Source organism: Manacus candei, unplaced genomic scaffold, assembly GCF_025592945.1.
Source record: "Manacus candei isolate 608988 ecotype Guabito, Panama unplaced genomic scaffold, ASM2559294v1 h1tg000060l, whole genome shotgun sequence".
Classification (NCBI taxonomy): Eukaryota; Metazoa; Chordata; class Aves; order Passeriformes; family Pipridae; genus Manacus; species Manacus candei.
Window position 1 is genome coordinate 10,302,431 of NW_026138108.1, and position 24,864 is coordinate 10,327,294.

General features: G+C 37.7%; 1 protein-coding gene across 14 annotated transcripts in view; it reads right to left on the bottom strand.

Annotated features, from left to right (window-relative positions):
• Positions 1 to 24,864, bottom strand: part of IRAG1 (inositol 1,4,5-triphosphate receptor associated 1) — a 105,362-nt gene that overhangs the window by 49,905 nt on the left and 30,593 nt on the right. For 3 of the 14 annotated variants that reach the window (XM_051803891.1, XM_051803892.1, XM_051803880.1), the window contains exons 1-2: positions 16,415 to 16,837; positions 6,518 to 6,638 (exon numbers count right to left, since the gene is read on the bottom strand). The gene's annotated coding sequence lies outside the window, so the exon portion shown is untranslated. The other 11 variants (XM_051803881.1, XM_051803885.1, XM_051803883.1 and 8 more) reach the window with 8 other exon arrangements.

Genomic DNA, 24,864 nt, shown 5'->3' on the forward strand with positions numbered 1-24,864 from the left:
AAGCAATGAATGATGTTCATTCTTTCCAAACACCTCCTTCAACAGTTTGATGTTGCCCTTGAACTGTTTTGCTGTTCTGCCAAAACAAAACAAACCTCTTATTTGAGGACTGATTGCTTTATAATTTTATTTTCACTTAATACTTTCATCCTAGTTCTTAACTTTTAGGTAATAACTGTCCTAGATAAGAAATTAATGTAGTATTTTATTAATAAATAGATGCAGATCAGAGAATGATAAATTAATACAGGACTGTACAACATTCCAAACTTTGCTGTTTCATTAAATTTCTTTACAAAAGTCAACAAGCATTTTAATAGAGGAAATATGCATTTTTCGAAGAGAGGTTTTGACAAAATTGTCTTCCAAGCCCCTTAAGGAAACTCTGCTCTCACAGGACAAAAGGGAAATACTTCTTGTCATTTAAGGAAGAAAATAAAGGACAGGAGTTACAGGTCTCTGTCTCCTGCAGAGATTAAACTTCCACAGGTACTGAGGTGTTCAACAGAGTCATGGAGAATCTGGAAAAGAGGGTCTGTGCAGGTGATTAGAGGTGAAATGGGAAAATCATATCTAAAGACAGCCAAGGCAGTTCATGGGATACTGAGCACCTGAATGATAAAATGGCAGGTGAAATAGGCCCTGCTGAAAAATGCAAATCAATGCACAAGGGGAAAAAGAAGCAGCTTAAGGCTAAAATCTGAGCTCTTTACCTGTCGGGAAAGAGATCCAAGTAATTTTGGATAGTTCTCAGAAAACAGCATTCAGCAGCAGCCAAAAAGGCAAAAATATTAAGAATTAATAGAATATGGGCCCAAATTTTAAAACAGTTCTCAAAAAAAAGTCACATCTCAAAAAACCAACCAACCAACCAAAAAAACCAACCAAAACCCTAAAAAAAACCCAATATAAATACAAGGGATTCATAGAAGAATGAATGGTCAGAAATTGCAAATGGTTTCCACAGAAAAAAGACAAGAGCAATTCCTCTTGAAAAAGGGACAGTTCTGGATAGAAACAGATTAGAAAATTATGAAGAGACTGGAGAGGGTGGCCTGTCAATTATTTGCTCAGAAGTCCGTGCAGTTCATAAGGATGCCAAAAGCAGTTATTAGTTATAGCTTATAGTACAAAAGAAGCTCCTTCACAACAGTATATAATTAAATAATTGAATTTGTTACCACAGCAAGTTGTAAAGGAATTGGAGGATATAAAACAGTTCAAAAATGGATTAGATGCATTCAGAGGACAGGTACAGTGGTAGTTCTGTACAGCCGCTGGGCCTGGAAAGGCCTGACCTGCAGATGGTTGAAAACAGTGAGGGTTAAAGGACTTTTCTGCTTTTGGAGTAGCATGAACATGATCCTCTTGTGGGATCAGGTGAATGGTTTGCATGACCTGGCTGTGGAGGCTGAATGTTCACTGGGGGAAGCAAGTTCAACTTCTGAAAGAGACTGATTGTGAGAAAGTGAACAAAGGGAAATTCCTTTTTGCCCATCCTGAGTAATTAGCAATGCTGAAGGAAGGGATGGACAGAACAGACAGAAAGAAGTAATGGGAGAAAAAGACTTTTACATTTTTTCTGGTCAATACAAACAGTACATGCTATAACCACAGCCAGGATTAAGATCCTGCTGCCATAGGTCTGTACTGTGCTGGATTCCTAAGTAGCCTCCTTGAAGAAGTAAACATATCTCAATCTGAAGAATGTCTGGCATCTCCCTGCTTTGTCACGTTTTAGATTCTTGCATATGAACAAACTTCAGATGTTTTCTAGAGGCTATTTGGATGGCAAGTCACTGAAAGTATTTTCAGTTCTTAAAGATGCATCAAACAAAAAGGAACTGAATTTCACAGAAGAAAAGACAGTGAGCCAGCAGTTTTCAAACTTTGCAGTCTTACACATACATGAACATATTTGCTCACACATACACTAAATGACATTCCCAATTATGAAGAAAATTCCATTTGCTTGCAATACTATTTAGTAGAAGACACAGGTGCAAAGCAGTATGGAATCTTCTTCCCCTCCTTCTTCCCCCAGAAGATCAAGAAGCTGAGACTGGCATGAAGGTTCACACACCTCTTGATTGCTGTTCTCCATCTTTTTTCCTACTTATTATCACAGAATCATAGAACAGCCCAGTTTGGAAGGGACTTTTAAAGAACAACTGGCCCAATCCTTTGTGGGAAAGGGAGCCTGGATGAGATTGTTGAGCATCCTGTCCAACCATAACTTGAAAACCTCCAGCGCTGGGGACGCTACCACAGCCCTGGGGAGGTTGTTCCACTGAGGGATTGCTCTCACTGTAAAAACATTTCTTTTTATATTGAGATGAAACCTCTCCCTATCACGTACATTCAGCTGTACAGTGCTGCCTACACTGCTGGTCCAAATGCCTCACGTGTGGCTGAGTCAGAAAAAACACGGGAATAATCTCTGCTCAAATGGTACAAATTGGGGGAATGTCTTAAGATGCTCTTGCACTCCCACTGGTTTCCTCTCACAGAACATATAGTGGTAGGAATAAACCCCAGCTTTCTGGGAGAGAGGTTGGAAGTCTCTCTTCTCCTTCTCTAATTAATATTTCTTCAGTTCTTGTATAAGCATCAGAGTTTAGTAGGCAAGGAAATGTAAAAAAAAAATATAAGATCGGTCCAAGATACAATGGATGACCTTTCCCCTTGAGATATTAAAATATTGAAAAAGAAATTAGTACTATTATATACCAGCCACTTCACAACTGTAAAATTATTTCACACTGTAAGTATTATTTTCCTTGTACACCTAGTAAATTGAATCTCAAAGAGAAATTCCACAATAAGGTTGCCTTAAAAACAAAGAGATAATACATGTAATTTTTCATGCACTGTAGCTAGTTTTTACATCATAAATGCACAAGATCAAAACAGAAAAATTATATTTAATTCTTGTCTACCAAACCTTGTAAGCAACCTCCTTTCTTTTCAACAAAGTACAATCAAAGCTTCCACTCACTGCAGAAAGGCTTTGAAGAGACAAACTGTACATTTTGTTTGCCTCTAAACTTGTAAGTTTTCCCTGTGCTCTTTTGATGAAATGCTATTATGCCTTTAACCTTAGGGCATCATACCTCATCCTCCTGTTGTGTGGCCTGCAGGCCAGGAGTAAGCAAGGGAAGCTTACTAACATCAAACCCTGGGAGCACAGACAAGAGAAGGAACATGACAAACAGTTCTTCCAACATCCGAAAATCAAACTCTCATCTCAGTATCCCTCTTCCCCTTGAAGCTCATGCTTGCACTTTTGCCTTAGGAGTTGTGATTTGATACCCATTATGAAACTGTCTCCAGTTTACCTGTCTCTATCAATTCTGTTAAAGTGAACACCAGCGTTGCATCAGTCCTACTGTAGTTATTGGAGTTGATATAAAGAAATCAAAACTTAATAAGCCAAGGAAGTGAACTTTTTTTCTTACAGACAACACAGATATTTGCTTTCACTTGTCAACTGAAAATGCTGGTTTCTGTCAAAGATTCATCAGTTTGTATATGGCTGGATACAGTTGCTAAATAATGATCTAAGATTTCTTTCATATGTTTCTTTCAAAACCAGTAACACCAAATTTTATGTTCTGTGTGGGAGAAGGATCAAGAGAAGAAAAAGAACCTGCACCTATTTAATTCTGTACATCTTCTTCAATACAAGAGTTCTTATAATACCACAGTCCTTCAACAGAGAGAGAGAGGGGTGAGAATATGTAAAAAGGGGACCTTTCCTGAAGACTCACTTTAGCCTAAGGCCATTTGTCTCCCCCAGTCTTGGTTGGTTGCCTTGTGGGGTATTTTTGTTTGTTTGTTTTTGAATCAACTTAAGTTCTTGTCCTAAAATCAGAAACTTAATTTAGGCTCTCTGAATTGCATTCTGGAGGAACCTCTCTCTTCTCAGACGACAACAGGGAAGCCCAGGGAGACAAACTTAATTAGGCTAAAATGAACCTTTTTTATATAACCCCCTTTCCTGAAGTGACTTCAGATTACCTTCCAAAGAAATTGCCTGGGGCAGGGGAAGGAACAGTGAGCTAAGGAGAGACAGCCTCCATCCTTCTCTTAATTCTTAATTATATTGGCCAAGAAATTAAATTCTTAAGAATTAAAATCTTAATTCTCTTTATTAGTCCAAATCCCAGGCTGCAGACGTTAGGAAACCATCTTCCCAGTAGTTTTGTTTTGCCTCACAGATTGCAAGAAATAAGAAAGGTAGAACTTAGAACTAGAGTCACTAGATTTTCTATAAACATTTAGTGTATGTTCCACTAATCTTTTTTCTTGCATCCTTCCTTTATTTCTTCTTTATAATACCTAATAACTGACTACAAACAAGTAACAATTGCCAAGCTAGCTTGACAAACAAGATATATAATGTCTTAATCTATGCAAAAACTAAGTCCAATCTATCTAAAGATAAATTAATACCAATGGTAGTGTTTGATCTGTGCAAATAAAGTGATGTCAAATTGTGTTGAACACGTTTCTAAGGCATGTAAAGATTTTTTTTCCAACACAAACTTTTTTGTTGTTGTTAATGTTTCTTAGTTAGAACAATGTTTATTTGATTTTCCATGGAGCTTAAAGACAACCTACAAATTCATTTTCTAAGTGTTCCCTCCAAGTGTTATGTTTTTAACCTTCTTGGACAAAAAAAAAAAAAAAAGTATATTTTTACAGAACAAAGAGGATAAAGTTACTAACTGAACACGGCATTTTTTTCTGTTTTTGTTAAAGGAAATATTTAAATTTAATCTCAGAGCCAGCTGTGATTTTTTTTTTCTGAAATTCTCATTATCCAGTTATTTCAGAAATTATTTTCTGAAGAAACAATGGAATCTAGAAGATAAACAAACATGGCATCTACAATATTTTCCATAACAATTTACTTGCCAACCTGAGTGAATGGCATTGCACTTTTCTATCACATGCCCGAAAGAAAAGAGCACTTCAATTCTAAATGGATGCTGAGTGTGCTTTTGAGCTAAGTTGAAGCAAAAAGCAAATTTCAATCATACAGCTTGTTTTAATTGCAACCAGTACCTTAACTGAACATACTGCAGAGCTTCATGAATATTCAGCAATAGAGTAACCAAATACACAACATTAGTGCTTTTGGTATTAAAAAAAAGTTTCATTTTCTTCCTCAGTTTTTGAAGCAGAGGGGAGTAATGGAATTTTATTCAGTTTACTTATTGGGTTCATACTCTCTTCATACTCTCCCTTGTATTTCTTCAACTACACCAAGCCATAAGTCAGGCATTAGTAAGTCATGTAACTTTTCCAATCAATTTACTCTGCAGAAACAAGCAGAAGTTACTTGGTCAATTGAGTTTCACAAAGCTCCCCAGATGTAATCCTTACTATGACAGGTTAATATTCCTGAGGAAGGTCTGAATATTGAAAACATGCTGAATATGCTTTACATTGGTGCATTACTCAATCCTTATAACTGACCAGAACACTGAAATTTCACCCATTGAAATCATTATTTCACAGCATAAATGCAGCAGAAAATTATGTGTTTAAGAAAGTGAGGGATAAAACAGTTCACTTCTGAACTATTCAAGAGATGTGGTTCTTCTCTGTATATTTTCACTGTATAACGACACACTTTTCACTGTACCCTACAAATACTTTTTGGAAAGATGATTTTTTTCCCCCCCCATTTTGTTTGCTTTTCAAAAGACCTATTTAAGAATCTCAGAACATTCAAAACACTATCAACATAATTCTTCAGCCTTTTCAAATAAACACTTGCTACCAGGGCAGAGATTCACCACTGTGAAGAAGAAATGATCATTCCCCAAGTCACCAGGGTGAAATTGGCCCCTGGCTCTTCCTTCCTCACACCTGAACTGTTTGTCACACGTTGCTGTTGTGTCCTTCTGCTGCAGGCTGGGTTCAAATTATTACATTCATTTTGTTGTTTAATAGGGCCTGTCTCATCTTGTGCACTTCTGAACTAAACCTCACTTCTGTCACATCCCCAAACCACATTTCACTTTCAGTCCCCAAGAACGCACAGTTACAGTCTGAATTTTATGACATGACTTGAACATCCTGAACATCCATCCAGGCAGAGCATTCAATTCAGAGGAATTATGTTTGAGAGTTATGGACAAAAATATAGCTTTTGGATATTACTTAGACAATCCAGCAATGATTTTTATCTTCTAAAAATACTTTCTTTGTGTTCCATATATTCTCATCTGTAACTTTTATACTAATTTTTAAGGAACAATTTAATTAAAATTCGTTTATGAAGCTGCATTTAATTTAAAAACTAGCAAATGGCCAACATATATGTTAATCAACAAAAAAAATTACTGAAATATGTTGAAAATTGTCAGAATAACAAGTGACCTATGCAAGTCTTGTATGTACAAGACTCCTATTAACTGCACTGGATGAGACACAAACGAGAAATCAGCCCAACTGTTTCAAATAACACAAGTAAAATTGAAAATGCAACCAGAAAGCTTCTTACCTATCAGAGGAATTGAAGGTCAGGAACTCTCAAGGTCAGCATACTGCCCTGCAGCACAGGTGAGGAAAGGATAATGAATATTCAGCAATCTGATGGCTGGAATGCTTTAGGCAGGAGCTTCCTGTTTTTAAGCATAAGAAACAAATTTAATGTTATCTAGACAGAAAAGGGGTTTTTTTTTTGTTTGTTCAAGCAAAACAAACAAGTCCTCCCAAACAGATGATCAACCAAAGAAAGAAAACAGGATGTTACCACAGGTTAATTTCTTTCAAATAATCGGAGAGCAGCTGATCAGTGACTAACCAAAATAAAGTGTGCAGTCAGTTTGCTTAGGAGCAAATGAGATATCATTCTGCCATTTTTTACTGAGCCTCCTTCAAATGACCAGAAAGCAGATAAGGGCCAGTGTCTCTGGGCATTACTTTATTCTCCCTGGCTTAGATTCAAAACATCTGTTGCATAAGGAAAGTCTAATTGGAATGGCTGCCCCTACCCGGATGGCTGACATTTACTTGCCATGGGAAGAACCTGTCCACTACCAGCGTTCCCATGAACCTGACTGACATGCCTGAAGAGCTGACTGAGCAGAGTCTATAGACTGTTCCCAAAGATTGCAGCAACCTCAGAGCTTTTCCTTTGAGGCATTGCAGCCTCAATGGAAAAATCTGCAAAACAGAGGAGGGCCTGTGTTACAGTCTAACAGTGCTCTGCACTGCTTCGGAAAGAAGACAAACATATGGGGTGCCACCAACTATTGGAAGTTGGTGTGAAATCACAGGAGAATTATCAGTCTGTAGCTTTCACGATCTGTTTCACAGACATTTACAAAAATTTTCCAAAATAAACTTTAGCTATCAGTGCAAAAAAAGACGGTTTTGTAACATCATTAAGAAACGAGTCGTTTCTAAGCAGCTGAGCTATCAAAACCTGTTCTTCAGGTATTGTATTTTAACGATTTTGTATCTTATCTCCCTCATAACAAGCTCACTTGTCTCCTCATCTCCTGCCAATCTCGAGGGCCAAGGGACAGCATTTGCTGTGCCTGGTTTTAAGCTTCACACGTGCCCGCTTGCCAGCTGGCAGAGCAAACAGGATCCACGGTGATTTCAGCTCACAGGGGAGCCTTTCCCCTCAGCAGCTCTAAGCTGGGTCTCTCCTCTTACCACACCACTGATTTTCACTTGGAGGAACGTAATTCTTCTGCAGTCCTCTCTTGACAAATTCAACAAGTTGGACAAGTTCAAAGGGTACTCAGAGGGAATGAAGGGAGGGCAGGGAAGAAGGGGGAAGGATAGCTGGCTGACCACCAGAATAACAGCACAATTTCTATTCCAAGGAAAACAATACCAAAAATAGATTTTGGAAAGAATAAAATGCATAGCTAACACTCAAAGAGGCCTAGTGGACCATATATAATGTGAAGTGTGTCTCTAACCAACAGCCATATAATACTTCTTTCCTTGGCAAAAGCTTAGGTAGCCTTGTTGTCTGTTCAGGTCTCCCTCTTTCCCCCTGCTCTGCAATAAGCTGGTGAGCAGTTCCAGCCAAAGCTGCTGCAGGGACTGGCAGTATTGAGCAATTTGCATTTCCATGGCAGAAGCAAGTTCAGATGTACAGTGTCCAAAAGAGAGACTACACAGAATAGCTTTTAAATACAAAACAAACCGATGTCATCAGTTGTGGTGAGGGTGCTATAGACACAGATCTGAGGAAAATCAGGTTTCTGTGTTTGAAGTATTTGGCAGTTTCACGAAAAATAAAAGCTACAGTTTCTAAGTTTCACACATCTCCTCTGTTGTCTTCTCCCTCTCCCCAACTGGGTAATTCATATAACCACATATTCTCAACAGTAAAAGCTACCATATTGTAAATGAAGCACAGATGTGCTGATTTTAAAGGCACATTATAATTTGCCACAGAAGCATCTCCCAATCTTGACATAAAAAGATAACTTTGGGAATTTTAAGAACAGTTTAATAATTAAACAGGTATTTATAAATATTTATGGATCCAGTGTTCAGATTCTCCTATTAAATCTGTTAAAAAAAAACCCCAACAACCAACAAACCAAACCCACAATCAGTGCTGTTGACATTTTTGTTTAAGAATAAACCCTTTTGAAAGGTGATTGTCCAGTTCTCTGTGTCGAACAGCTGAGAAGGAAAGTAAACAAAGAATCCTCATAGAGGTTGAGAAAGACACATCCTTCCACACTCCTGGAATTTTGTGCATCTGTAAAGCTACAAAATGTCCCATTTCTTAATGGTTGAAAACAAAATTGAAATACTCCAATTAAATCCCAAAGATGGTCAAAATTCATTACAGCAAAATACTGTCATGAGATTGCAAATACAAGCTAGCAGAAATGAGATGAATGCAACTATCCACATAACATTGTAACTCTTATTTTGAGAAAACCTATAATCCTAGTACATGGTAGTAGTTTATTCAGACTTTTTACAAAAATAAAACGGGCCAAATGTACTTAGAAGTACTGGAGAATTTAAGTGTACCCTCAACCTATACTATAGTGTGTCTAAGAATCACTTTATCTATATGTTTACTAGCATAAACACCCTTGAACAAGCATATTAATCAATAGATAACAAATGAAACAAACATTAAAAATATGTATTTCTACCACTGCTACATTCTTGCTATCAGACCTCTCAACTGGACTTCAAAGTATATGTTAAGGAAACCACTTTAAATAATTATGGGACTGTTGTGGATCACCATAATCAAACTGACAAACACACTGTTCTGCAATTCGAGCCAATTTCGAGGATTCTTCAAGCAAATGGGAATAAAGAGAACCAAACAGTTCTATTGCTTTCAAACAAGATTCCAGTTTTTCCAAGTCTTTTCCCCAACATTACGCAGTAGAAGAGAGAACAAGGCATAGAAATGTCTGAAGGAACCATTCAATTCCATAACTGAACTTGCAGCTGCCAGAATAACATGCCTTCCTCTATTGAAAATGCCTTGTGAAGGAAGTTGAATTTCCTGCTCTCTTCAAGAAGCAACTGAATGTTCAAGGCTTTGAGCCCCAGAGAGATGCTAAGGATTCCATTAGCTACTATATAATTTCTTTTCTTTTTGATAGCAGGGTTCCCATAACTGCCTCAGGAACAAGGGCTTTTCACAGTGACTATTGTAAGGTTACAGGGAGGTGCACTCTGTATTCTGATTTTCACATGATATCATGGGACTGAAGGAATTTAGAGAAAGGTCAACATTTTCAGCAGCTTGTCTTGCAGAGAAATGGGAACTTGGTCAAAATATTGAACTCTGTCACACAAGTCATGAAGAAGCAACTGAATGAAGCAGGGATCCAACTGTCCCATTTGACACAGCTACTTTGGGATTTATACAATTAGGTCACATTTTGCTCACACGTGACAGCACAGGGCACCTGGAACTATGGGGCAACTCTGCCCTCTAATACACTGAGCATCTCTGTCACATTCCCAGTCCCACAATCTCCCTGTCCAGGAAAGGGCTGGTAATGCACTGTGGCAATTCGTCCATAATTTTTGATATTTTTATTGCTATAGCAACTGAGTGCAGGCATTTAAACATAGCAACAGCCTTTTTATAGCACTTTCTTGGATGTCAAAATGGCACGTTGTTTTATTTTCCAAGCAGATGCTCAGAAGATAAGCACACAGGATGATTGTACAATACCCACCTTCAAAAGAAAGAACTTCACAATTTCTGAATCATACAAGCAGATAAGTGAGAGGCATATTGTGAGTTTCAAGGATTTTGTTGTGAGTTTAAAGGACTTAGTTCTGAGAAAGCATATTACTAATACCTGAGGACAAGATTAGGTGAAAAACTTGGTGGATCTGTGCCCATTTTGTAAAAAGCTGTATAACAAATGAAACAGGTCCTGCTCTGAAGTGGAAAATGTTCCATCAACTCTGATCTTTACCTGTTAAGCAAAAGAAAAAAGGGAAATTGTTTTCCTATTAAGTGGAGCCAGATTCTCAGGAGGGATCAAAATCCCTTGAAACAGATCCTCAGTTCATGCACGTGGGCAAAGCTCCACAGCAAACACAGCAACAGTGATTTACAAGTGAGAATTTGGCCTGCTATGGGGTTTAAGGAAATACAATTCAGCATTTGCATGCTAAGACTCACAGAATCAGAGAATTCTTAGAGTTGGAAGGGACCTCTGGAGCTTATCAACCCCCTGCCAAGGTAGGATCACCTGGGGCAGGTGACACAGGAACATGACCACGTGGGTTTTGAATGTCTCCGGAGAGGGAGACTCTCCCTGGGCAGCCTGTTCCAGTGCTCTGCCACCCTCAATGGAAAGGAGCTCTGCCTCATATTGAGGTGAAACTTCTTGTGTTTTAGTTTACAGCCATTTCTCCTTGTCCTGTCACTGGGCATCACTGAAAGGAGTCTGGCACCATCCTCCTGGCACCCCTTTGAGATATTTATATGCATTAAGGAGATCCCCTCTCAGTCTTCTCTTCTCTAGGCTAAACAGGCCCAGCTCCCACAGTCTTTCCTCATAGGAGAGGTGCTCCAGACCCCTCATCATCTCTGTGGCCTCCCCTGGACCATCTCCAGAAGCTTCTTGTCTTTCTTGTACTGAGGAGCCCAGAACTGGACACAGCATTCCAGATGTGGCCAAGTAGAAGGGGAGTATCACCTCCTTTGACCTGACTCTTGCCAATTAACCCCAGGCTACTTTTCTCTTGTATGATATTTTTTCTCTGGGGCCTTTAAATTCTGTATAATTTCTATAAGCAATCAGTAAAAAAACCACCACTTGGTAAAATTCCTGAATAAATTATTAGACAGGAAAATTCCAAACCACAACAGGACAGATCTCCTGAGGGATCTTTAGGTATTATTCACCTTTCTGTTACAATTACATGTCAGCTTTGTATAAAGTGAGATGATTGATATCTGCCATTTTACCAAGAAAAACATTTAAAATCTGCTAAACAGGAAATGTCAAAGACTTTTTAAAAAATGAATCTAACAGAAAATGTCAAAAGTTTCTCACACAAGTACAAAGTTTTTAATATTCCAGTGACTCTATTCCATTAGCACACAATATATGAACTTTGGAAGGGATATTTTAATGGTGTGCTTTATGCAGGAGAGATTTCAAACATCCCAAAAGCTCAACATGCAGATAAAAACTGAGTTTTACATATTGAGGTTTTAGAATATATCCCACAGATTCTTTCTCCATGCCTCTTACAGATATTTTCACTTAATTCACTGAGCAAACAGAGAGCAGTTTTCAAGTCTTCCTAAACTTGCTTCTAGTGCCTAAGATACTTGGGAATTCTGATACATCTGTGTGGTTTCCTACAGCCTGCTCCACCAACTACTGCACTTACTCAAAACAGCTTTTAGAGCAAAGCTTATATTTATATCTATCAAAGAATGGGAATGATAAGTTTGTTAACTGCAAGAGCCCTCAGGGAGGTCAAGATGATGGGCACCATTATACTTGCACAATATGTAGGTTTGCTTCCAAGAGTTTTCCAGTCTGAGGTGATGTGCAGAACATTGGCTTGACTTAGCACCTCCTCCTGGGACAAATTCCACCCTCCACTGCAACTAGGCCCTTAATTATTTCATGGTATTATCATGAGCCCAAAGGTCAGTCCCTTTCATTCACTGTTTAAAAAGAAAAATACAGGAAATTCAGTGGCTGAAATTGTGAAGCACGTGTGCATTTTTATCCATTGTTAAATTATTTCCCTCCCTCTCCTTCAGCTTATGGCTAGACATTTTATTTTTATTTTTCTGTTCAGCAGTTACAGCACAGTTCAGCACAGCTTTGGAAGTTTCAACAGGAAATGTTAATTAACTTACTACACTTCATTATATTCTACTACGTGTATATGTGCACCTCCTTCTAAAAAGGTCTGTTCAGAGACATTTCAGAGAAACTGGGGGAACATTTGAAATTGAAAAAGTAGATTTTTCTTTTCCAAAATCTCAGAAAAATATCTCATTCTACAGATTCTGTAGTTTGTTAGGGCATGCCTATAAGTCCAATATAAGATGGGTGAAAATAGACCCACTTCTCCTATTCAGATTCTCCTATATCACAGACACTTTCCTGCTAACTAACGTAGTCTTTACCTTTGAGGTATTCACTGACAGCCTGCTCTGTCACCACTGAAATCAATGGAAACTTTGTTGATGATTTCAAAAGCAGAGGCTCAGAGCCAAACTCCCCATGTATAATTTCAGCACTACAAAACATTCTGCAGAATTCTACAAACAGCAATGATGTTACCCAGAAGGCAAACACCTACCCCAAAGCAATGGGTGTACTTGACCCAGCAGCACAGATTTTCTATTGTGTATCCATTTCCAGGGTGCAAAACATTACAATGGGTAAGACAAGAGTGTGCAACTCCCACATAAAATGGGAGTTTGTTATACCAACTTTTCAACCCCTTTTCTCTTTGCAGAGATTGCAGTACCTAGCCCAGTGAACTCTGTTTCATAGCCATTAGACAGTAGGTCTGTTTGGACAATCACCAAGTGTATTTACAGGTAAATTAGGGGACAACACCGATTCTGAAGTATAAATTTGTATCATGACAAAACACAAGAGAACATGCTTTAGCATTAGTTGGGGAAAAAACCTTTCAGGTTTGCGTGGACACTTGCCATACGTTAGCTGGCAGGTTTGCATGTTTCCTTCCCTGCTCCTCTCATCCTCCCCGCTCCCAGCAATCTGGGTCAGCATTAAAAAAGATCATGTTCTACAGGCCTTACTTTTCTAAACCCACAGATGATCATATCTACAGCACTACGGGTCCCCAGTGACTTGTGATCCCTAAAGACTTTGTGTTTCGTGCATTTTAAGGGCAGGTAAAAGCTATTAGTTAGGGCTTGTGGTGGTCATTGTTGTTGTTTAAATCTTTCAGATATTTAATACATTTGGCAATTCCTGAGTAAAATGGAATTTCTCAAATTATTTTTCAGATTGTAAGATTAAGGATAGGCACATTTAAATAAACTAAAGTTAGGAAATAAAGAGAAAAAAATTATTACATCTATTTACTTCAGAGAATTAAATCCAGGGATGCTTTTTGAGGCCAAGCTCTCCAACAAAACCCAAGGCTACAAGTCTTATTGGTCATATATCAAATCCCTTTCTCCTTTTCAGAATTCTTAGGAAACACTTTCCAGGGAGGGAAGCTGATTATTTCAGAGCACTACCCTAAGTCACAGTCTTGGTTCTCCACAGCATACCATTACACATGTACCTAAGCAGTAATTCATGCCTTGAGTCACTGGTTTATAAGCTTACACAGATCCATCACCCACTCAGATTTCCTTTCTGTCAGTGATACTGAGATCCAAAACATCTCTTTGACCCACTTTTCAAAGGAAGCACAAGCAGAGAACACATCACAAGGAAAATCTGCTTAGTTTACAGGAAGGCTGCAAGTTAGGACAGAAGAGATCTCTCTCTGCCCACAAATCCCCCAGATCTTTAAATAACCCACAAACCTTGAAACAGTAAGCATTTTCTTTCCCCTTCCACTCATAAGCCATTTGATGCTTCTTTTTCCTGGACTTACACACTTCTCTAAGGACAGCAAATAGACAAGACAAGAGAACTCCAGAACATATACATATGACCCCTGAAAGGAGAAGCTTTCACATCAATCTCTTCTCAGTACCAACTCCCTACACCTCACTTGCCATACTTTGTCTTATCCAGTTTTTCAAAAAGTTATTTGACACCATACTATCCTCAAAAGCTGTCAGGAAGCAGACTGATCCAAAGGAGGATGGAAAAGGCTGGTGCTAAACCCTGGAGCTATGAATCTGGCTGCTAGAAAATTCCCAAATTCCACTGTTTTGGTCCCAGATAAATAGATCTATAGTTATTAAAACTGACTCAGACATGTAAAAAGATAGGAAGCGAGGAGGTGTACAAGTTTTATGTCCACAGATAATTCAGAACTTAATCCAGAAGGATGTAAGGCAGATGGATTTTTATAAGTCAAATACATTGATAATCCCAGGTACTTTTCACAGTACTGATGTTAACACACAATTTTCACTATGTACAAATAAGCAACTTGTAGTTTTTGCATTAAATTACAGTTACTGTCATCATAATATCTTCACTGAAGGTAAATTTGCATATAGGCACTATACCCTACATTAAAGTTACAAAATAAAAAAGAATTGTATGGAATAAGAACAATAGTTGCTGAAATGCCACAAGATATCATATATTAAAAACATATAACTGGTTCAGACTTGGAGGAGTTAACACAGATAAAACTTGAGCACCTTCTAAAACACCATCTAAAGTTATACATCCTCGCTCAAGTCGAAGGGGTGCATAAAACATTACAAGTAAAGTAACACATGCAAGACAAGCAAATCAGAACAAGGGCCTTTGGAGGCTATTAAATACAAGAATAAATACACTGGAGTGATTTTTAATTTCTACTGTTGGTTCCAATAAACTTAGATTTCTATGAGTTGTATCATTAGATTATCAAGCTCCAAGTTCAGTATAATTGCTGATATGGGATATAATTGTTGATTTAAAACACAAAGGTCAGATAGAATATTAACCTAAAAGTACTGAGCTGTGCACTAACGGTAGTCCAGAGAAAAATAAAAGGAAACCTATTACAAGTTTTGCAACAAAATCTGAAATGCTTTAATGAGTAAGATGCCTCTGTCACATTCTCTTGAAGCTGGATGAAGTAAACTTTCTTTAAAGCATGCACAACATTTACCAAATCAAATACAAATGCAGTAACTGTCAGCACTCACAGAACACTGTCTATGCTCAGAAGTCTAAATTCACCCAGTCTTTGCACAGCATAAACTAAAAACTACTGTCTAATCATTCTGCACAGATGGAAATTCATTACTGCTTGCAGAGAACTGTTCACCAGATGAAGCCATGCTACATAGACGTGAAAAATCAACTCCCTTACACAAACTGCTACTAATATGAGTTAGTAACAGAAACTAAGTCTTCCATTTCAGCTATCATTTCCTTGCACTGATCTCATTCTTTCATGTTGTTTACACGCTGCTGTCTGGAGGAAAAAAAGACCTTAACATACATATTAGTAAAAAAAAAGTGTTTTAATTTGCCGAGAAAATAAGATGCACTTCATTGCAGGGTACCTACCAAATAGCACAGATAAAACTGGAGACCGAAATATCAAGGAAAGTAAACAACGAGATTTTCTACACTAAAGCAAACATGCTTTAACATATGAGGGTGGGTTTGTTTTTTTTCTGTACAGCATTCCAATTAGTCACAACTTCATGGTCTTAATTTATATCTAACAGGATTAAAACCAAACACACATTGCATAGAGAAATGGCTCTGGAAATGGTTTTATAACAGATAAGTTCCAGATGAGTAGGTAACCCATCAACGTGAACCACTCTGGCACTGTTAGAAGCATATGAGAAGGGAAGTCATACAATTTAAAAAAAAAAAAGATAAAAAGAGCCATCTGTGACATATCTCTTTCTCTCTAACATGTATTGCTCCTCACTAAGACTCTCTATTGGTTAACAATACAGCTACAGTATCTGTGAATCAGGTCGCCCTGAATTACTGACTACGTACCTTTATTAATCAAGTCTCGGCGTAATTAATACAGCTTTTTCGCCTTCATTCTTGTACACTCCCAAACAGCATGTACGAAGAGAGAGCTTCCACTAACTACACCCAGTTTTTAAGCAGCTAAAATCTGAGGTAGAATTTGAAGAGGGTGGGGGAGAAAAGGTGAAAAGAACCAGCCCCTCGGTATCCCAACAACAAGGTACTGTACCTTTAAGGAGGAAACATGGTTCCGTTCTGCTTCACGGCTGAAAAAGAGCTTATTCTCCGTTATAGAGATGACTTACCTAAAACTTGAGTTATTCCTCTTTTTCCCTGAGGCCAGCCTCTCTTCACTCTGGGGAGCTTTTACCATTTAAGGTCAATGTTACATCTGGCTCTAGTAACTAAAGTCGAAGCAATTTTTAACTCAGAGATCCAACAGGCTGCCTAACATTAGAATGAGAGTTTAAATTTAAAGTAACTCTTCAGAAAGCCTTTCTTACCTCAGAGAATTACAGAATTAAAGGCTTTCCTATTCTGGCATAAGTACTGTGAGTACAACAGGATGCAGACATCCCATTAGCATTCTTCAAGTTCAGCGCATATAAGCTCTACTTACTCGTTTCTGATTAAAACAGGCAAGTAGGAAGAACAGATGAAACAGTTTACATCATGTTATGTTAACCCTTAGAATTTTTTACTGACACAGATGCTACTATTTTTCATTCCTCTCCCTCTCCCTCCCTCTTTGTTTGGTCAGAAGGAGTCTAAATTAGAGAGCAAATACAAGGCATGTGAACTTTTAAAGAACGTTGGCTTCAGTCCAGTTTATGGGCTCTGCTCTCCACTTGCAGAGTAGGAATAATTCCTCTTGAAGTCCACAGAAGTTGCTTGCATCCCATGAGAGAGTGTAGCTACAAATGGGGCATGAAGAGGGAAAATAAACCCAAAACATTTACCACACTATATGCAGGTACCTGCAGAGGAGTCACGTGCATGTGATTCAGAGCTCTCAGCTCTAAAACAGACACAGATCTTAATCCAGCCCTTTAGCCAACTCAGACTATTTATTTATAAGTATTACAATGGGTCCTAACTAAGAGTTCTGCTTATGCCAGGTGCTGTAAATTTATTAAATATAAGCAAGCCAAACCCTGTCCAAATAACCTTTCACAACTGGAGACAAGAGAGAAGAGGGTGGGAAATGTCAAAAAATTGCAGCAGATTTTGTAAAATTATTGGATAGTAAGTTTGGAGGGGATATATCAGGACTATTTTAGGAGAAAGGAGCAAACAATGATAAACTTCCTTTTGAAAGAAGAGCAGTGAGGTAGAAAGAGATCACACAAGAGAAACTAAGGATTTGGTGGTTTGATTTGGAAAGCACACTCCATAGGGAAGTCATGCATGGCAACACCATAGGGAAGTCATGCATGGCAACATGAGGATGCTGGTAGAAGAGGGCAAAGATGACTTGATGGCAATTTAGCACAGTCCTGTAATATAAGGAAAAAATTATTCCACACTTAAGATATTCTTAGTTCCCAAAATCGACAGTAAAAAAAGGTTCTGAAAAACTTCTCTAACATTTGCATTTAAGCTTGGCCCCAACATAATGGGAGTAGGTTTTCCAAATCTCATTTCAGGTTTTGATGCCCACTGTCCACTGACAGTCCTTTGCACCATTACTGGCTCTCTGACAAGGCATTCTAACAGACCTCCTTTCATCTCCTTGAATTACTATTTTATTACCCACAAACTCAAGTTCTGAAGTAGACTCTTGTGACTCAGCATGGTTTCAATCTTCCATCTAGTTCTCTGCAGCTACAGAATTTTTACTAGCATCTGTAATTCACCATTTTTCAGTTTTATTTTCTCAAAATATCTAGGCCACAAGTGTCAAATATTTCATTTGTCTACAACAGAAGTTGTGTTTCTGTTAAATCTGTATTCATCCCCATCATAGCAACAACTGCTTTGAAGCCAGTTTGGGCAAGAACAAGTTGTTTACTGCCTTTTAGCACTACTGTCCTCTGGGAAAGAAAACTTTTTGCTTAAGTTGGTTGTTCATTGGCCTAGCATCCTATAATCACTGTTGGCCAAATTTAGCCAAGAAATGGAGGTCTCAAAAGATTTTCAAGTTCCCAAAAACCTGGTGAAGCCAGTAGCTTGTAAAGTAGATTTAAGCTATTGCCCCTGCTATGGGAGAAACCTACAGTGACAGAGTTTTGGTTCTGTTTGCTTGGCCCAACCACAAACAGAACCCCTGCTGTTTCTGTGGTATTTAGGGACACAGAAGGACCCTGGAGGTAATCACAAGAAGGGGAAAACAATGCTTCCATCAATCTTCAGCTCCTGAAACTGCTTGTATAGTCTATCCTATAGCACGCTCAATGCTTTGGCAGGTGCTTTGCCCAGAGATTTCTTTAAGGTCAAAGACCTCAGGCCAGACAAAAGTGAAACTTGCTAGCTAAAAAAATCTACATTTTTGAATGAGGAAATATTAGCATCTAAAATTTAATTATTTTAGCTAGCTTGCTAAAATTGTATAAAGAATGCATAGCAACATGTACCATATAAGAAAAAAAATTTCATTTGTTAGCTCTGTTTTTTAAGATCAGGTGATACCTGCTGCTTTTAAAACATTCTAATGCAGGTGGCTGGCCACCCCCCCATAACACAACATATTTATGTTGCCACTATTTTGGTGCTGTATTCCCCAGGAATGGCATAAAATCATTCTCTTATAAATATTCTGAAGTATTTCAGAGTAGCTAGATGTAGTTCTCTGGGGTTACATATGGCTTGGTGGTGGGATATGCCCCTCTCACATCAGTTGAGTTCCCATTTTCTTGGTTTTCATGGCTCTGTGACTTAGGAAAGCAGTCGTGCAGGACATACCAATGCCAAGTTTTCATGAGTTGGGCTCCCCAAGTTAAAAGATTTTTACTTGTGCCTTTGAAGAGATAAACACAAGCACTAAAATCCTTATCTTACTGAAATAATGAAGAGTTCTGCCTCTGGGGCTGAAGTGTAGGTAAGATTTCATCCAGGGACTTCACTTTTGGGGCACAATCAATTTTAAGTGCAAGTTTTGTCTGAGCAACAGCAGACAAGTGATCTTGCCACAGTAGTTTTTTTCTAGTTTTAGCTTTAATTGGGCAGAATGGGATACAAAAACTTTTACTCAAATGGCTTTTTTGGGTAGAAATAGTTGTAGGTGTTTTTGAGAATTCCTATTTTTTGAGATTTACTACTTTTTTAAATTATTATTGTCTTTGAAGATTTTCTGTTTCAGGACTTTAAAATGCACTGCATTAAAATGTTGCTTGTTATCCTTTCTGCCCATACATACTCACCATCCATAATGATGAGTCATGATTACAGGCTCTATTTTTTATTTGGTGACTAAAGTATAAAGATTATTCATCAGGCAGGAGAAAAATTTGCAGCAGAAGTGATAATATTTGCACTTAAAACTGGAGTTCTATGGCACAAGCTTTCATATTTCATTTTCAAACCACCCCCAAAGGATTTTTATCAGTTAAGACTTTTGTCCCACCACATCTAGAATGCATCTCTGTCAATGTCAGGTCCACCTCGAAAATAACAATGAGCACTGGGAATTTTGTTTATGGAATCAACAGAATTAGCCGTTCTCATCATCTTATTTCTCAACTGTATGGAAAAACTAGTTAACAGCGTTAAGATTTATGTCAAATTTTTGCTATGCCCCTTCACTTTCTTACAGAGAATTTTTTTGCTAATTTAAATATTTAGTCTTGCATGAGATTTGTGTTCTCTGTGGGTTTTCTGGCTTGTATGTTGTTAGCATTATAGTGCACACAAAACCCAAGTCACCTTTTCTCCCCTGCTGGCACCCGTTATGCAAATCTCCTTCATGTATGGAATTCTTATCTGCCAGCTTCATGCAGAGAGGAGAAAAAAACCCAAATATAACAACAAGTCTGATCAGTAAATACATGAAACAAAAAAAAATACAAGGCAAAACATGCAGTAAAATTTCCCCATCTGGGACTCACTCTGCTAAATACTAAATCCCAAATGGAATCCAGAATAACTGAACTAAAATGGATGCTGGTTCAACAGGATGATATTAAGTCAATACTCACTCTGCCAGTCAGCTGAGCAGCTGTGCTGGATCATTTATGCAAAATGGAACAAAACTTTATGGCACTTTAATAACATTTATGCAGCAGCTTTTCTACATGAGTCTTCTGGAAGGCAGGGGATTTGCTTCCAACTTTCTGCAGCAAAAGAAAAGCACTGCACATGAATCAGAAATGTTAAATTAAAGAATATTCAATTGCAGAGCCTGCAGAACAAGGCAAGGAGGTGGATGCTGGAGCCCAGCCATCCTAAAGAAAACATCTATGTTGACGAGAGTGTAAATAAAGTTTGCTTTGAGGGCATGCTTTGAGGTACAGATGATCCTCTAAACTAGTCCATGTTACACAGAAAGACTTGAGACTTCAGGAAGAAGTACTCCAAGTGCCTGCAAGAACCCTACTCATTAAGCCTTAATGAGCCTTTTTATTTTTAAAGCTAACATTTTTCTCAGTCTAAAAATAGCCAGCTAATAATCTCTATATGAGAAACAGGCAGAGTCCAAGAAATAAAATGCCAACTTGTTTTCTAGCATTCATTGCCAGATCATCTATAAAATGATCCAAACTGACAAACACAGTTTAAATGGCCAAGTCTTTCAGGACAAATCTTACACAAAGCATCTGCAGCAACCATTGCATTTTCATTTCTCATATTCATGTCTTATTTTTTTTTTCTTCTTCCTCCCTTTTAGAAAGTGGTTTTAAAAATGAAGTTCCAATAAAGCACCATATTAGGATGTTTATAATAGCTTAAGGGAAAGCAAAACAGTATCAGAAATTTAAACCTTTGTGGGCAAGGAAGTTACCCTGTTTCCATGCCCTTAAAATCTAGCCTGCCAAGAAGCTAAATATATCAAATATTTTTTAGCACACATGGAGTCTTCCAAGGTCATGGATGCATTTGATTTCCTCTAATTAACTGTTTTCTGAGGTTCAGCCCTAATTTCTGTTAATAGTAATTGAAACCTTAGCACATGTGCAAGCAGTGTGTTTAATACATTGTTACATGATTGTCCTGTGTTCTACAGGAAAACTGTTTGGGAAGATGACCCAAATGAAAAAAAAAATGCACTGTTAGTTTTAATATTTTTAAGGGGGAAAAAAAAAAAGGAAAAGGTTTTCAACGAAAGAAAATAATCCAGAAGATTTGACACAGTCATGGCACTGGGTGAGTAATTATCCATATAGAACAGATCCCATCAGAGCTCATTTTGTGTTTTGATTTTGGGGGGGTAAGGGGGTTAAAATGGGATCTACAATAGAAGGATTCCAGAAAAAGAGGAGTGATGAAGTTTGAACATAACTTTTCAGGGGATGTTTTCGGAAAGCTGAAGAGGTTAAAAATCACAGTGACTAATCTCTATCTTACCTTGTCTGGGAGAAGTTAGACAGAAATGAAGAATTAGGAAAAAAAAAATTCCAAAGGATGGCAGGCTTCTCCTTCCACATGGAGGTACATGCATACTACAGCTATCTGAAATACAAGTGGACTGCTGCTGCAAAGTAATCTAGGCCAAGATAGTAAAAGTTATACTTCTCCCTGAATTCAGAATTCATATTGAATTTGGACTTCTTATCATAGTCCAGCCTAAAAAAATGGACAATTAAAATATTGCAAGAAGATACTTTAATCCACAGAAAGAAAAGCATGACTTTTCTTAGGAAAAAGATGCAAGACAGACTTTTTAAAAAGGGTTTAAGCTGGAATGCTCTTGCTGAATTAATCCTAAATAATGATTCTTAATCACACGTGAAACTTGATACCTGCATATCCCCTACCCATATTGATCCAGAATTCTTGCAGACCCAATTAACAGCCTTAAGGCTTTAAGAATTATTTGCAGGGTGAAGAGTACATTTACCACATGGTAAAAATAAATTTATCAGGAAGCAAAGCGGGAAACTTTTATTAGGGACACTGTAATTGCTCTCCATTCCTACAGCAGAAAGTAAAAATAAGTATAAACTGTGATCAGAGACTGATTTTGGTTAATACTTGTTTTCAATGCCAGAATTTTATTTTTTTTTTCATTTATTCTGAAGTTTCCAAGTAGCTTGTGAAAAAAAATATGGACAGAAAATTTATTGCACCTCTACCAGTAGAATTTTAGAGAAAAGCTTTAACATACATTTCTGTTGACTGGATGATTGCTGTCAGACTGTTGCAGGGTTCATCAGCTGGTTCATGTCTTTGTACTTTTCCGTAGAGAATTTTAAGGTAGTGCACTTTAAAAAGCAAAAAAAAAGAGTATCAATAGGAATGCCTGTAGATAAAATTGTCTGTCACTTCCTATTGCAACACTGCAGCTTTGCAGTTATTTGAGATCTGACAGAATTGTCATCATTTCTGTTAAAGTGTTTGGCTTCAAAATGTTGATTTTCAGCCAGCATGGTTCAACTGTTTCCAAAAAAAAAAAAAGGGGGCAAAATTTGTTATATAGGCTAAATACATGTAAGAACATTTTAGGAAGATTTTAAGGAAGTAACTTGATGTTTTACAGAAAGGGGATTCAATTTGGGGATGCAACTATGACTTTTGCTTGTCTCTTTGGAGCTACCCAATTTTAAATTTTTTCTAAAAGTCTCACTCAAATAACACATTTCTACCAGGCAGGTGCTAAGAGTTTTGCAGTTTCAGAATACAACATTAATTGATTATGCATATTCAGTATCACCATATGTACATAGCTAAATGTTTGTCTGCATCAAAGCAGTGCAAGAAGAAAGCTGGGATTAATAGAATCGTTTATTCCACTTTTTTGTAGCTTCACATAGAAGTAGCTGTTGGGCAGAGGACTGGTGCTTCATCCTTTGCATTCATTTAAAAGGATGCATTTCCAGTGAGTTTTTCTTCCCAGATAGCCCCTAAATCACATTGCATTTTTGTCATGCTTCCAGAACTGCCCAAAACACAGTTTTCTGACTTGTTGCAAGGATATACCAGTATTGACATACATGAGACTCTAAAATTATATTTTCTTTGCCTGCTCCTTCCACACTGCCCTTTTTATCCTTCCCTCTGATCTAGATTGTATCCTTTTCACCTCAAATCTAAAACCTGATAACTCCTCTCTACATTTGTTCCCGCACTTGAGTCTGATCACATTTTCCTGGTGGGTGTTTATTAATGAGAAACCAGTGACCTATTTTTCTGCATGTTCTCTTCCTAAGATTCTCTTCAAGATGAATGTCCTAGTTCTAAAAGACAGAAGTGGTTTTGTTCAAAAATGCCAGCAAACTCAGGTTTGTTAGGTTTTTTAAAATTATGAGCAATATTTTCTATTTTTTATACACATATTCACAGAATTATAAAAAGTAAGTGTTTATCTGTTCTTTTAAAAGGAATGTTAAGCCTAACAGGAGTCTTGCATAAAGAAATTCAACACCAAAAAAATCTGATGAGCAGGTACCCTAACCTATATTTATATAAAAATGTATATATTTATATAAAAATCATTGTTACCTTGTGTATACTGAACTTTCCCAAAACAAGAGACTGATGTGCTTTTACTAGGAAATACACATTTTGAGTTGAATCATGTCATACTGCAATAAGGCAACAAAACACTCACCAGTGCTGTGTTTAAACCACCAGATCAAGTGATTCTGCTTTTTGAGATAGTGTTTGCTTTATTTAAAACATAGAATCTTCATCCACAACAGTTTCAGGCCTTTCTTTCACCTATTATCTCATAACATAAAAAAAAAAAAATCCAAGACAAACCCAAAACAATTCCAATATTATTTGAAGATGTGAGAATCCAGTAACGTAGATGAGATACTGTGATCCTGGGATGAAGAGGGTTTAACTAAATGTTAAGCATATTAATTAACCCTGAATCCAGCAATTTTGGCTCAGAATACAGGCAGAAAAGTATGATTATGTTTAAACATATCCTGTAATTATGCATTTTTACATTCTGTTACCCTGCAGGATGCTTTACAGCTCACAGACAATATTTATTTTCTTCTTTATAATATAGCTCATATTTTGTTCTCCTCACATTTATTAAAGGTTTGTCCAGTTTCAAGGTGAGGGGCAGCAGAAAACAGTCCTATGTATTTCTTCCTGCTTATCTTTCCTGAAAGGCCCAACCATTAAGTGGGAAAAGGATTTACATATCCTGTACTTGATGCTCAGAGGAATAAAGCTGCAGCAATGATCCAGGAGCGTTCTGATGCTGCCATTGTAGCAAAGTTTAGCAATAAAAGAAATGGTCAGTGTGATATATCACTGTGCTGCACCTGGGAGTGCCACAGTGTCATGCTCTGAAGTGGATATTTTAGCACAGGATACCAACACCGACAGGTGCTCAGTTCTCCTGACAGTCCCAGAATGGAATGAGTTCTTGTTTTCTCTTTCTCCCTCCAGTAGGGTTGGAACAGAGTGGAAACAGCTGTTCTAATTTTATAATAGACATCTAACAGGGCAGGCTGAAACCAATCCACTTTTTACCCCCTATCCCACAGATGTTCATGGGAACATCTGGGCTTTTACCAGCAGGATGAGAACAGCTGGCAGCAGCTTGGCTTCTGAAGCCCCTTCTTCCACCCTGACTGGGATTCACACACAGATGGGCTCAGATCCCCTGAACAGTGCACTATAAGGAATGTAAACACAGCAT